This window comes from Erinaceus europaeus, chromosome 8 (genome assembly GCF_950295315.1).
Source record: "Erinaceus europaeus chromosome 8, mEriEur2.1, whole genome shotgun sequence".
NCBI classification, from domain to species: Eukaryota; Metazoa; Chordata; class Mammalia; order Eulipotyphla; family Erinaceidae; genus Erinaceus; species Erinaceus europaeus.
The window spans coordinates 9,385,512-9,397,359 of NC_080169.1; the positions used below are offsets into that span (position 1 = coordinate 9,385,512).

Sequence of the window (11,848 nt, forward strand, 5' to 3'; positions counted from 1 at the left end):
AATAAGTCATGAATAGTGTAATCACTTGTGGGTGAGATATGGAAAAAAAAGTTTCATAGCTTATTCAGAGCACCACCTTGCAAATTGTGTGGCTAAGTCTCCAGAGGCTGTATGTTCAATTGCCAATACCACCTTATGCCAGAGTTGAGCCCTCTGCTGGCCCTCTCTCCATCACTCTTCCCTTATTCTCTTCCTCCCATAATAAGCAAATATTTTAAAGAGTATTTGATCAGAACCAATTACAGGATAACCCTAGATTTAATTAATATGGGATAGGGAGGCTGTGAAATGGTGTGAATGCTAGGTTGATTGGATAGTGGTCATCTTTGAATTCTGGAGATCACACCTCCTGTGATCTAATATATATCTAAGAGACAGTTTTCACTAGATATGTGTCAGTCAGACTACAGTACTTTGCTGCAAACTATCTACTGACCTATGGTGTCAGAATAAGACCTTGACCTCTAAACCAAACTCCATCTTGTCCCTTGGCTATCTCACCTCACGCCTTCCCACTCTTCTGTTTCCTGGTTGACTAAGCTTCACAGGACTCTGTCTTTTCCACAATTCTCCAGATATCTCTGACTTCTACCATCCCCTCCTTTAAGCCTTAACTCTGAAAAATGCCTCTCAGTGACTTCCGGGGCCTTATTATCTAAAATTGCAACACTGTCCTTCCTATTCCTGTACCCTGGCTTAATTTTTTTTCTTTTATGATCCATAATCATGGAAAAAGTTATATTTTACTTTCAACCTCATTGTTTTCCCCATGATGGGATAGTAGGTAAAGAAAGTAACTCCTTAACAGCAGGGGTTGTGCTGGTTTAATTCTCTGCTATAGCCCTAGGATCTGGAATAGATCCTGGCTACTTATGTATGCTTGGCAAATAGTACAGCTCCACAAATACGTATTGAATGAATAGTAAATGAATGCTAGCTCCCATCTCTATTTCAGATGCCTGCGTGGTGCCCCAAGGAGTGTCTTGGCCCTTCTTTGTTAAGATTATGTAGATGACTATTCAGGGAAAATTCCTGAACTGGGTCTGACAAACAAAGGAGTAGATTGAACAGGAAGTGGAAGGACACCCTGAAGGTACTTTGTCACTATATGCCATGAACAGAAAATAGAAACATCCTGTCACGGTGAGCTTTGAAAGATTAGAATCCATTATTTGATAGGAAAAAAAAAATGTAGACATTCACACTGTCTACATTAGAGATACTTTATTATAATACAGATGTATGGAAACAAACTTCTCATAACTGATAACTCTACACTGTGAATTTAGGAGGGGGGGTCACCTACAGTTAGGGGCATCAATCAGTGACTACCTCTGAACTTGACACTGTGATAGATAATTTCCATTGAAAAGTCTTACTACAATGTTCCAAGGTGTTGTTACTTCCATTATCCAGATAGTGAAACTGAGATTTGGAAGATTTTAATCATGTAGCAGATTGAGATACCGAGTTAAATGGCATTTAGCTTATATCTTCCCGTGTTCCTTATACAGTCTTCATTGCAGTGCCCAACTGATTCCTTATACTTAAAAAAAAATATTTATCTATTTATTTACTCACTTTTGCTGCCCTTGTTTTATTGTTGTAGTCATTATTGTTGTTGTTTTTTATGTCGTTGTTGTTGGATAGGACAGAGAGAAATGGAGAGAGGAGGGGAAGACAGAGAGGGGGAGAGAGAGAAAGAGAGAGATACCTGTTTCACCACTTGTGAAGCAACCCTCCTGCAGGTGGGGAGCCCAGGGCTGGAACCGGGATCCTTACTCTGGTCCTTGTGCTTTGCGCCACCTGCACTTAGCCCGCTGCATTACCACCTGACTGCCCCTTATACTTTTTAAAAGAGATACTCGATCCTGAGACTGGAAAAAAGAATATAGCAAATGGTTTTGGAATGGAATAATGACATACTCTGTTATCCCTTAGTTTATATGTATATTAAGCTTCAAAAACTATTTAAAGACAAATGAGTAGCCTTAAGTTATTAAGGAAGTAGAGTTTACTTTTTTAAAAAATTAATATTTCACCACTTGCTGCCTTGCTGACTATCAAGATCTTTAGAGCTTTGTCAATTTTGACTTCCAGTCAATAAATGTGACACTTGGCAAGCAGACAGTTGGATCAGTTTCTTCCAGACAAGGAGGAGATGTCAATATCTTATCCCCTCTGCTCTCCCTGAGTTCTTGATCTTTATAGGGGTAAACCCAGGGTTTCACTAAGAAGTGGGGTCTCCAAGTAGCCAGAAGTGTTCACCAAAGAGACGGGAATGTGGAGAGGGCTTACTCTCCCTGGAGGCCAGAGAAATTGACTTTTGCTATTAGTAACCGGTTTGAAGATGCTACATTTCTTTCTAAGATTGCTCTCAAATATGCAATATGTGATAATTACCTAGTTTCATTTTCTACACACCTAGTTAAATTTGCTCTATTCCTACCTTTGGGTCGCTGTTTATTGAGCAGTTGGCTTTATATCTTACCACCTTTCAGCCTCCAAGTTGCAGGCACTACCATGATGCCATCCTGACATCCCTGGGCAGGCGACCCCACTAAATGTGTCCCAGAACTTCACTTCTCCAGAGCCCTACCCCATTAGGGGAAGATAGAAACAGAATGGGGTGTGTGGATCCAACTGCTAATGTTCATGTCCAGCAGAGAAGCAGCTACTGAAATCTGACCTTCCACTTTCTGCATCCTGTAAAGAATTTTGGTCCATGTTCCCAGAGAGGACTAAAGAATGTGGAAGCTACCCATGAATGAGAAAACTCTTGTAGTGAGAAAGAACTGTGTGGGGTTGTACCCTTGTTATCTTACAGTCTTGATAATCATTATTAAATCACTAATAAAAAGAGAGAAAAACCTATATAAAGAAGAAAAATATGTTCAAGTCATATATCTGATAAAAAGGATAATGTAAAAATTTGTGAATGATGTAACTCAATAGCAAATAGGCATATTTCCAAAGAATTCATAAAACTGACCAACAGATACAAAAAGAAAAAAAATGTGCTCAACATTACTAATCATCAGGCAAATATAAGTCAAAACCATAAGAAGATATTACATCAGGATATTAACAGAAATGCAAATGATATTAAAGGTTATCAAGGAACTGGAGAAATGGGAAGGAACCAATGTGCAGTTTTGGTGATGGTGTGACTCTACACAGCCACTACGAAAAGCAGTTGGTTGTTATTCAATAATTTTAAAAAAAGCTATAATGTGATTTTGGCAATCCTTCTTTCTGCGTATGTGTCCAAAAGAAATGATAGCAGGTGATCAAAGAGATACCCACATTCTCATGTTGGTTAAGTCATTATTCATATGTGTATATATATATATATTTTTTTTTTTCCTGCTGGGGTTATTGTTGGTACTTGGTGCATACATGATACATCTATCACTCTTAGTGCCTATCTCTTCTTTTATCTTTATTTTTCTCTCTTTTTTTCCTTTCTTTTCTTTTTTAATTAAATCTGATTGTCAAGTTGAAGTTTTTTTTATTTCTTTATTGGGAGATTAATGTTTTATAGTCTCCAGTAAATACAATAGTTTGTACATGCATAACATTTCTCAGTTTTCCACAGAACAATAAAACCTTCCACTAGGTCCTCTGCCATCTTTTTTTTTCCACTTGATAGAATAGAGAGAAATTGGAGGGGGTGGGGAGGAGATAGAGAAGAGAAAGAGAAAGACACCTGCAGCCCTGCTTCATGACTTATGGGGCTGCCTCCCTGCAAGTGGTTAGGACTTGAGACTTGAACACAGATTTTCTCACTGTAATATGTGCACTAAAAGCAGTACACCACTGCGCAGTCCCTGAGTGCATTTAGAGTTAGAATAATACATATAGGCACACAGACATATACACAAATAAAAGGCAAAAACAGAACCTATAAACAGTTGAAATGAAATAACAAAATTATTCTTTTTCAGAATGAGTTTGCTAACATTCTCCAGAAACTCTTACAAATGCTGTAAAGAAAGCTCATGAATTTTATTTATTTATTTAATGATTATACTACTTATTTGGTAAGAAGTGAAATTCAAAGCTGATAAAAAGAGATAAGGAATGCTAAAATTTTGGAGCCTACCCTAAATCTTCTTTCTTTTCAACTGGCCTATTTTTCTTTATCCCTACACCAACTTCAGAGTTATAGTCATGAGTCATATGGCCTTGCTAGAATGATAGTAGCTCTAGTCTCATCACTTGACGTTGTCATTTTGATTAAAGAAATATTCCTTCATGTGGCAGCAGAGTGAATGACTCCTTTGCGTAAAGGTAAATAGATAAATCTATAGGGGCCTAAAAGTGCTACACTCCAGCTCATCCTGTGTTTACCTGGACCTCAACGACCTGCTCACTTCAAGAAACACTGTTCATTGCCTAGGCCCTTATTCATTCTGCTATTTGGCATTCATGGAAGTTATAATCTTCAAATTGATAATGGAAGAGATATACTACCCAATGCGGACTAGAGTCCAACAGTAATTACTGGCTGCCTCAAAGAGTGGTTCTCTCACACACTATAACATTTCTGTGATATCCTTGGTCCAGTTATGTTTTATGTCTGGGAGATGCAGGAGTACAGGTCTGTGCCTAACATGTGTTGTCTCACACTTTCTCTTTCAAAACAAGTGTTTGGCAGCTTGAGGAAAATCCTCGGTTCCCTCCCAGTCACTCATATAATGCTTTGCATTGCTCTGAGAATGAAAGACAAAATCATAAATAGTCTCTCTCAAGCTATTTGCTTCAATAAGATGGGCATTTAGATGATGAGCCAAAACAAGGATGAATTGTGAGGGTAGATAGCATAATGGTTATGCAAAGAGACTCTTATGCATGAGGCTCCAAAGACCCAGGTTCAATCCCCCATACCACCATAAGCCAGAGCTGATTAGTGCTTTGGTAAAAAGAAGAAGAACAAGAAGGAGAAGAAGAAGAAGAAGAAGAAGAAGAAGAAGAAGAAGAAGAAGAAGAAGAAGAAGAAGAAGAAGAGGAGGAGGAGGAGGAGGAGGAGGAGGAGGAGGAAGAAGAAGAAGGGAGAAGGAGGAGGAGGAGAAGAAGGAGAAGAAAGAGAAGAAGAAGAAGAAGAAGAAGAAGAAGAAGGAGGAGGAGGAGGAGGAGGAGGAGGAGGAGGAGGAGGAGAAGAAGAAGAAGAAGAAGAAGAAGAAGAAGAAGAAGAAGAAGAAGAAGGAGAAGAAGAAGGAGAAGAAGAAGAAGAGTCAAGAAAGAAAGGGAGATTGAGTTAGAGCACTTAGCTAGGAGGACTCAGAACCATTGTCACAAAAAATCGCGATGACTGCATATACTTTGATAAAACCTTGAACTAGCTACAGACTGTATGCTTCATCACATTTTCATGTGATCTTAATGCCTGAAGTAATAGTGATTCTACTGAAACCACCTTCTTAGAAGCTATACATTGCTACTAGTTCCTGTTAACCAATATTTATACACCTTTCCCATTTTAGGGAGCTACTCTTCTCTGATCCAGCTTTCTGGTCCTTTTCCAGCCATGACACCATCTCCTCAGACAATAACTTGGATCCACCTGTGTATCAGATTTCAAGCTCATGGAAAAAAAAAAAAACTAGTATAGCCACAGCCCCTTTGGAATATAACTAAAATATGCTACTAGCTATCTACAAAATGGAGGACGACAACTCTTCATCAGCACTATTCCAGCCATTAAGTTCATGATTGATCAACAATTTGTTTGGCTTTGTGTGTTAACTCTCTTTTCAGCCACCAGGTTCCAGATGCTAGCATGATGCCGACCTGACTTTCCTGGGCAGACAACCCCACCAATGTGTCCTGGAGCTCAGCTTCCTCAGAGACCCGCTCAACTAGGGAAAGAGAGAGACAGGCTGGAAGCAATTACAGAAGCCAGACCTTCCACCTTCTGCATCCCACAATGACCTTAGGTCCATACTCCCAGAGGGATAAAGAATAGGAAAGCTATCAGGGGACGGGATGGGATAGAGAGTTCTGGTGGTGGGAATTGTGTGGAGTTGTACCCCTCTTATCCTATGGTTTTGTCAATGTTTCCTTTTTATAAAAAAAAATAGTTCCTGCTGACTTGTTAAATAAATGGCTCACTTATTAAATTAAATGCTTAATATAATTGAGCTGGTGAAACAACTCATTTGGATAGTGTGCTGCTTTGCTATGTGCACGAACCAGCTCAAATCAGGCCTCCCATCTCACTGAAGGGAGTTTAGGTGCTATTGTCACTATAGTTCTCTCTCTGTCTCTCTCTGTCTCTCTCTCTATCTCTCTTTCTCCCTCTCACTCTCTCTTTCTGCCTCTCTACCCCTCTGTGTCTATCAGATAAATAAAAAAACCCAAGAACTTGATATAATTGTTTACTATCATGTGCAACAAATTTTAAACATATTACAAATAAAGAAAACAGTAACTATGAGGTCTTAGGAGCTTACATTTATTTCTGTAGTCATACTTCACATCATGTACTAGGATAAAATTATTGTAATTATTCATCTTTAGAGAGAGGGAGAGAGAAAGAGAGAGAGACAGATGAAAGAGATCATAACTCTAAGCTTCTTTCTATGCAGTGGAGACTGGGCTCAAGCCTCGGTTATATAAATGTCAAAACACCACACTATCCAAATAGTTATTCTGCCAGTCCCAAATTATTGTATTTTAAATGTTAAATTTATAGTACAGTAAATCCTAACCATGAGATTGTTAAAGTAAACCAAGTTCCCAATAACTAGGTTATAATAATTATCTATTGCCTTCTTAAGCCTGAGACAGCACGCAGCCATCCTTACTCTTTATAAACCCATATTTCTCCCAGTCCTGGAACCTCTGGGTCTTTGCTTGTTTTCCTTCACACTTCTCTCAGTCCAGACTATTTGATACTGTGTCTGCCGATCTCAACCAAATCAATGCAAGCAGTGCTACATTAACATATTTCACTTCAGACTGTGTCCAGAGATGCCAGGCGTGGCATGTCAACCCTCCAGCCACCAAGTTGTAGATGTTACTATAATGCCAACCAGACTTCCATGACAGACAACCTCACCAATGTGGCATGAAGAATCCTGGTTCGATCTCCTGACTTCCCACCTGCAGGGGAGGTTGCTTCACAAGTGGTGAAGCAGGTCTACAGGTGTCTTTTTCTCCCCTTCTCTGTCTTCCCCTCCCCTCTCAATTTCTCTCTGCCCTATCCAACAATGACGACGACATCAAAAACAACAACAATACTAACTACAACAATAAAACAAGGGCAACAAAAGGGGAAAAAAAGAACAGGGAACCTTCTAATGGAGGGAATAGGATATGGCACTCTGGTGGTTGGAATTGTATTAATTGTACTTACCCCTCTTGTCCCACAATCTTGTCAATCATTATTAAATCACTAACAAAAAATAAAGTAAAAATAAATGTTAAATTTCACCATAATCTCATTTCCAAATTTATACCTGAAAATAAAGTGTTGATAGCAGAAGTCTGATGGAGTTGAGATAAATAATCCTTATGCTCTGTTCCCCAACTGTTTATAAACAACAGTATGACATTATCTCAAAATATACTATGAATCTCCCCAGAGCACCACTCAGCTCTGATTGGACCTCAAAAGCTTAGGCGTGAAAGTCTTTTTGCCTGGACACTATGCTACCTCCTTAGCACTCCTCATGTTTTAAGCATCCAGAGTCTTAAGTAATTTAATTCTTGGTTTGACCAGAACAATAGCTTGAAGTTATTGTTTATTTGTATGGGTATATTTTTTTTGACTCATGTTCTGTTTATTATTCCTAAATCTTTTACTCCAGAATTTTTAACCCCAATCATTCCACTTCACTAATTTCTCCTATGTGGTCATTGATATTCTAATTTTCAAAAAATATTTATTTATTTATTTCCTTTTTGTTGCCTTTGTTGTTTTTTTATGGTTGTTGTAGTTATTGTTGCTGTTGCTATTGTCATTGTTGGATAGGACAGAGAGAAATGGAGAGAGGAGGGAAAGACAGACACCTGCAGACCTGCTTCACTGCCTGTGAAGTGACTCCCCTGCAAGTGCGGAGCTGGGGGCTGAAACTGGGATCCTTATGCTGGTCCTCGCGCTTTGTGCCACGTGCGCTTAACCAGCTGCGCTGCCACCTGACTCCCAGATATTCTAAATTTTAACTTAAGATTTAATTTTAAATATATATACATATATGTTATTTGATTATTTACTTTGGATAGAAAGTGAGAGAGATTGGGAAGGAAGGGGGAGAGAGGCATCTGCAGCACCACTTCATCACTGGTGAACTCCCCCCCACACCCCCGCAAGTGGAGCCCTGAGGTTTGAACCTGTGTCCTAAGGCATGCTAATGTGGGTGCTCTGCCAAGTGCACCATTGTCAGTACCAATTAAATTTTTTTTATCATCAATTTGTGGATGTTTTTATCGTCTACAAAATGAGTGCAATATGCATAAAGACAGGGGGATGTATAGGATGACAGACATGGGAAAATAGTCCACAACCGGTGCACAGGTTTGACTAGTCAGGCCACCAAGAGGATATTCATTAGGCCTAATTTAGAGTCAACTAAAGGGCCTGGGTGGTGGTTTACCAGGTAGAGCACACATGCTACTGTCGTTTTTTGCCGACTGGCTTGGCCGGCGGGAGACAGAAATGACCAGAGACTCATGGCTGAGCTGTGAACGCAGTTCAATCTTTATTCACGAGTGGGGATGCGGTTCAAAAAACTAATCTCTTCTAATCACAACACAATTCTGTCCTGCATCTCTCTCTTCCGGCTGAAGAGTCAGTAACAAGGGAAATACCTACAATAGAGGGCGGGAGAAGGAAGAAGCCCGAACCAACGATGACTAAACCAAATGTTCCAGAGGCGGGGGTGGGGGGGCGGGACCAAACCAATATCCCAGAGGCAGGGGGTGCCCAGCCAACAGTGGATGTGCAAACAGAACACATAGCAAGCAACACAAGCAAACCCAATGTGATGATAAAAATAGAAGGTTTCACAAGCTGAATCCAGAAGCATACCAACATGCTACCACCTACCAAAATGAGGGATCAAGCCACAGATACTTGCCCGTAGGATAGAAGCTTTAGTAATGGCGGAGCAGAGCCCCAGGTGTCTCTCCTCTCTGTCTCTCTGCTTCTCTGTCTCTTATTCTCTATTGAAACAAAATGGCCACCCAGAGTGGTGAAGCTAAATTAAAATACCTTTGTAAAGAAAATCTGGGATTGCTTCAGATGCAATGCTACAGTAAGTTCTTTAAAATAGGCAAAGTCATTTGAGGTTTTAATTCATAGTTCTGAGACAGGTTATTAGAAAATCAATAAAGAGGGCCACGATTTATATTTCTGAGAGTTGAAAAAAATTGAGAATTATTTGTTATCACTTTTAACATTTGTAGCAGGAATGTAGAGTAACAAATTATAAGACAATATTTAGCATGATAGACTAGGTATGAGATCAGTATACCTAAATACGGCATAAAAATAGCAATTTAAAAATTACAAGAAGATAAAATAATATTAAGAAGTGATGATCTTTCCTTGAAACTGTGAGCTTTGTAAATCTGAGTACAGTCCTTTAGAAAAACATCTCTGACATGACCTAGTTGGCTTAAGAACAGTCATCTGCTGCATATAAAAGACAAAACCTTCCCTTTCATAGAACAAAAGCAAAGAGAAACCAAGGAGACTACATTAAGCCAAAAGGCCTCAGCACCGTGAAAGGATCACCACCATAACAAGAGAGTTTCTCCGTGGCGTGGGAGAAAGCCTTTATGTGGCATTTATCAGGCGGAGGGCTCATAATCAAAATGCAAAAATAACTCACCAAATTCAGCAGTGAAAGGATTAGATAACCCCACTCAACAATGGGGAGTGTATCTGGGCAAACTCTTTTTCCCAAGAAGACATCCAAAGGGCCCATAGATGTATGAAAAAATTCACAAAATGATGATCAATGACATAAAGATGAAAACGGTAAGATTACACTTTACACCTGTGAATATGTCGTGGATTCAAAAAGTCAGCAACACCTACTATTAGAGTGACTGTGGAGGGAAAGGGACTAACCGCCATTGCTGACGGGAATGTAAATTGGTCTAACCCTGTGGAAAACAGCCTAGAGATTAATCAGAATGTTAGAAATGGACCCACCATAAGACCTGAAATTCTTCTCCTAGGAATATACCCAAGGAAAACAGATGCCTATTTAGAGACAGATATACCTCTAAGTCAAGGGAAGCACAGTTTTTAATCTTTCATTTTATTAGTGTGTTTTCTATTAAAATAATCTCATTGTTCCTATTTCAAAAAATAAAAACGGCACTCCTTGAATTTTCTCTTATGTGTTTTTAATTGTTGTACAAATGAACGTGCATGCTGATGAACTCATTTCTCCTAGACCAAATTATGGGGAGCAGACATACATTGAAGAGAATAAGCCACCAGCCTTATTAGTAACACAAGGACATCTATTTTATTTCCTAGGTTCTCCATGGTGTCAAGAAGATGGTGAAGGCAGTTGATTTGCAGTGGAATCTGAGAGGGTTGGAGTGAAGGAAGGGGAAAAACAAAAAACTTCACGAAGCCAGAAAACTTTGTCTAGTCAATTTCATGTGTCAGGTTACCATTATTAATGCCCAGTTCTTTGATGCTTCCTTGTATAAAAGTTGTGAACTTCTTGTGCTTGTGCTCGCTTCGGCAGCACATATACTAAAATTGGAACAATACAGAGAAGATTAGCGTGGCCCCTGCGTAAGGATGACATGCAAATTCGTGAAGCATTCCATAAAAAAAAAAAAAGTTGTGAACTTCTGAAAAGTTGGAGTTTAAGACTGATCTTCTTCTATATGATTACTTTTTTTTTTAAGTTGTGTCAATATTTTGAGATAAAGACCACGATCTTTAATCTGTTGTTAGCAATATGTTTTATGTTTTAACTGGAAAGAAGCAAAAGAGCGTTCTTTTATAAATATAGTGGATATGTGGTCCGGGAGGTGGTTCAGTGGATAAAACGTTGGTCTCTCAAACATGAGGTCCTGAGTTCAATACCCAGCAGCACATGTACCAGAGTGATGTCTGGTTCTCTCTCTCTCTCTCTCTCTCTCTCTCTCTCATCCCTCTCATTAATAAATAAATAAATAAATAAATAAATAAATAAATAAAATATTTTTAAAATATAGTGGATTTGCCAAGAAAAGGAGAGGTCTGGATTCCAGAAGTTCGGGTAATAATCTCACCTCCCTCCCTTTTTTTTTTTTTTTTGCCTCTTGATTCTTTCATTTCCAGAAATCTCAGCTACAGTTTCACCAACTGTTACAAAATAGTAACACAACATGCATATCCCGTAGTGTTGCTGTGAGAAGCGAGATAATATGCATCCATCTGGCTTAGCACATTTTTTTTTTTTTGTCATCACCAAAGACTCATTGCAATGGGCTGACTTTTTGAGATAGAAGCAAAGAGACAGAGACAAAGAGACAGAAGGAGAGAGGAAAAGACACCACAGCACCAAAACTTGCTTCTGTGCCTAGGGAACCAGATTCCAACTTTGGTTACTTGTCTGCGAGCTATCCTGCAGGCCCACCAATGTGTATTTTGAGGATGCGACTCCTGGCCACTTGAACTCCAGATAAATCCATATTCCACCTCAGGGGAGGGCTTCCATTCTTTAAATTTGAAATAATTTTTTTGTAGTCTTTATGTGTACTTCTTACTCTGTAATTGGGGTTTTGTTGTTGTTTGTTTTTTAATAATGTTCACTTTCTTCAGAGGCTTTGCTTTTGATTGTATTCAAATGGTAAGAGATAGCTCTCAATAAATTTCTGATAAGTATTA

The 11,848-nt window shown here is 39.0% G+C and overlaps 1 non-coding gene across 1 annotated transcript; it reads left to right on the forward strand.

Moving 5' to 3' along the window:
• Positions 1–10,699: 10,699 nt before the first annotated feature.
• LOC132540015 (U6 spliceosomal RNA) lies at positions 10,700–10,806 on the forward strand. Its single transcript, XR_009551300.1, has one exon. It is a non-coding gene; the product is annotated as a U6 spliceosomal RNA (small nuclear RNA).
• The last annotated feature ends 1,042 nt before the right edge of the window (positions 10,807–11,848 follow it).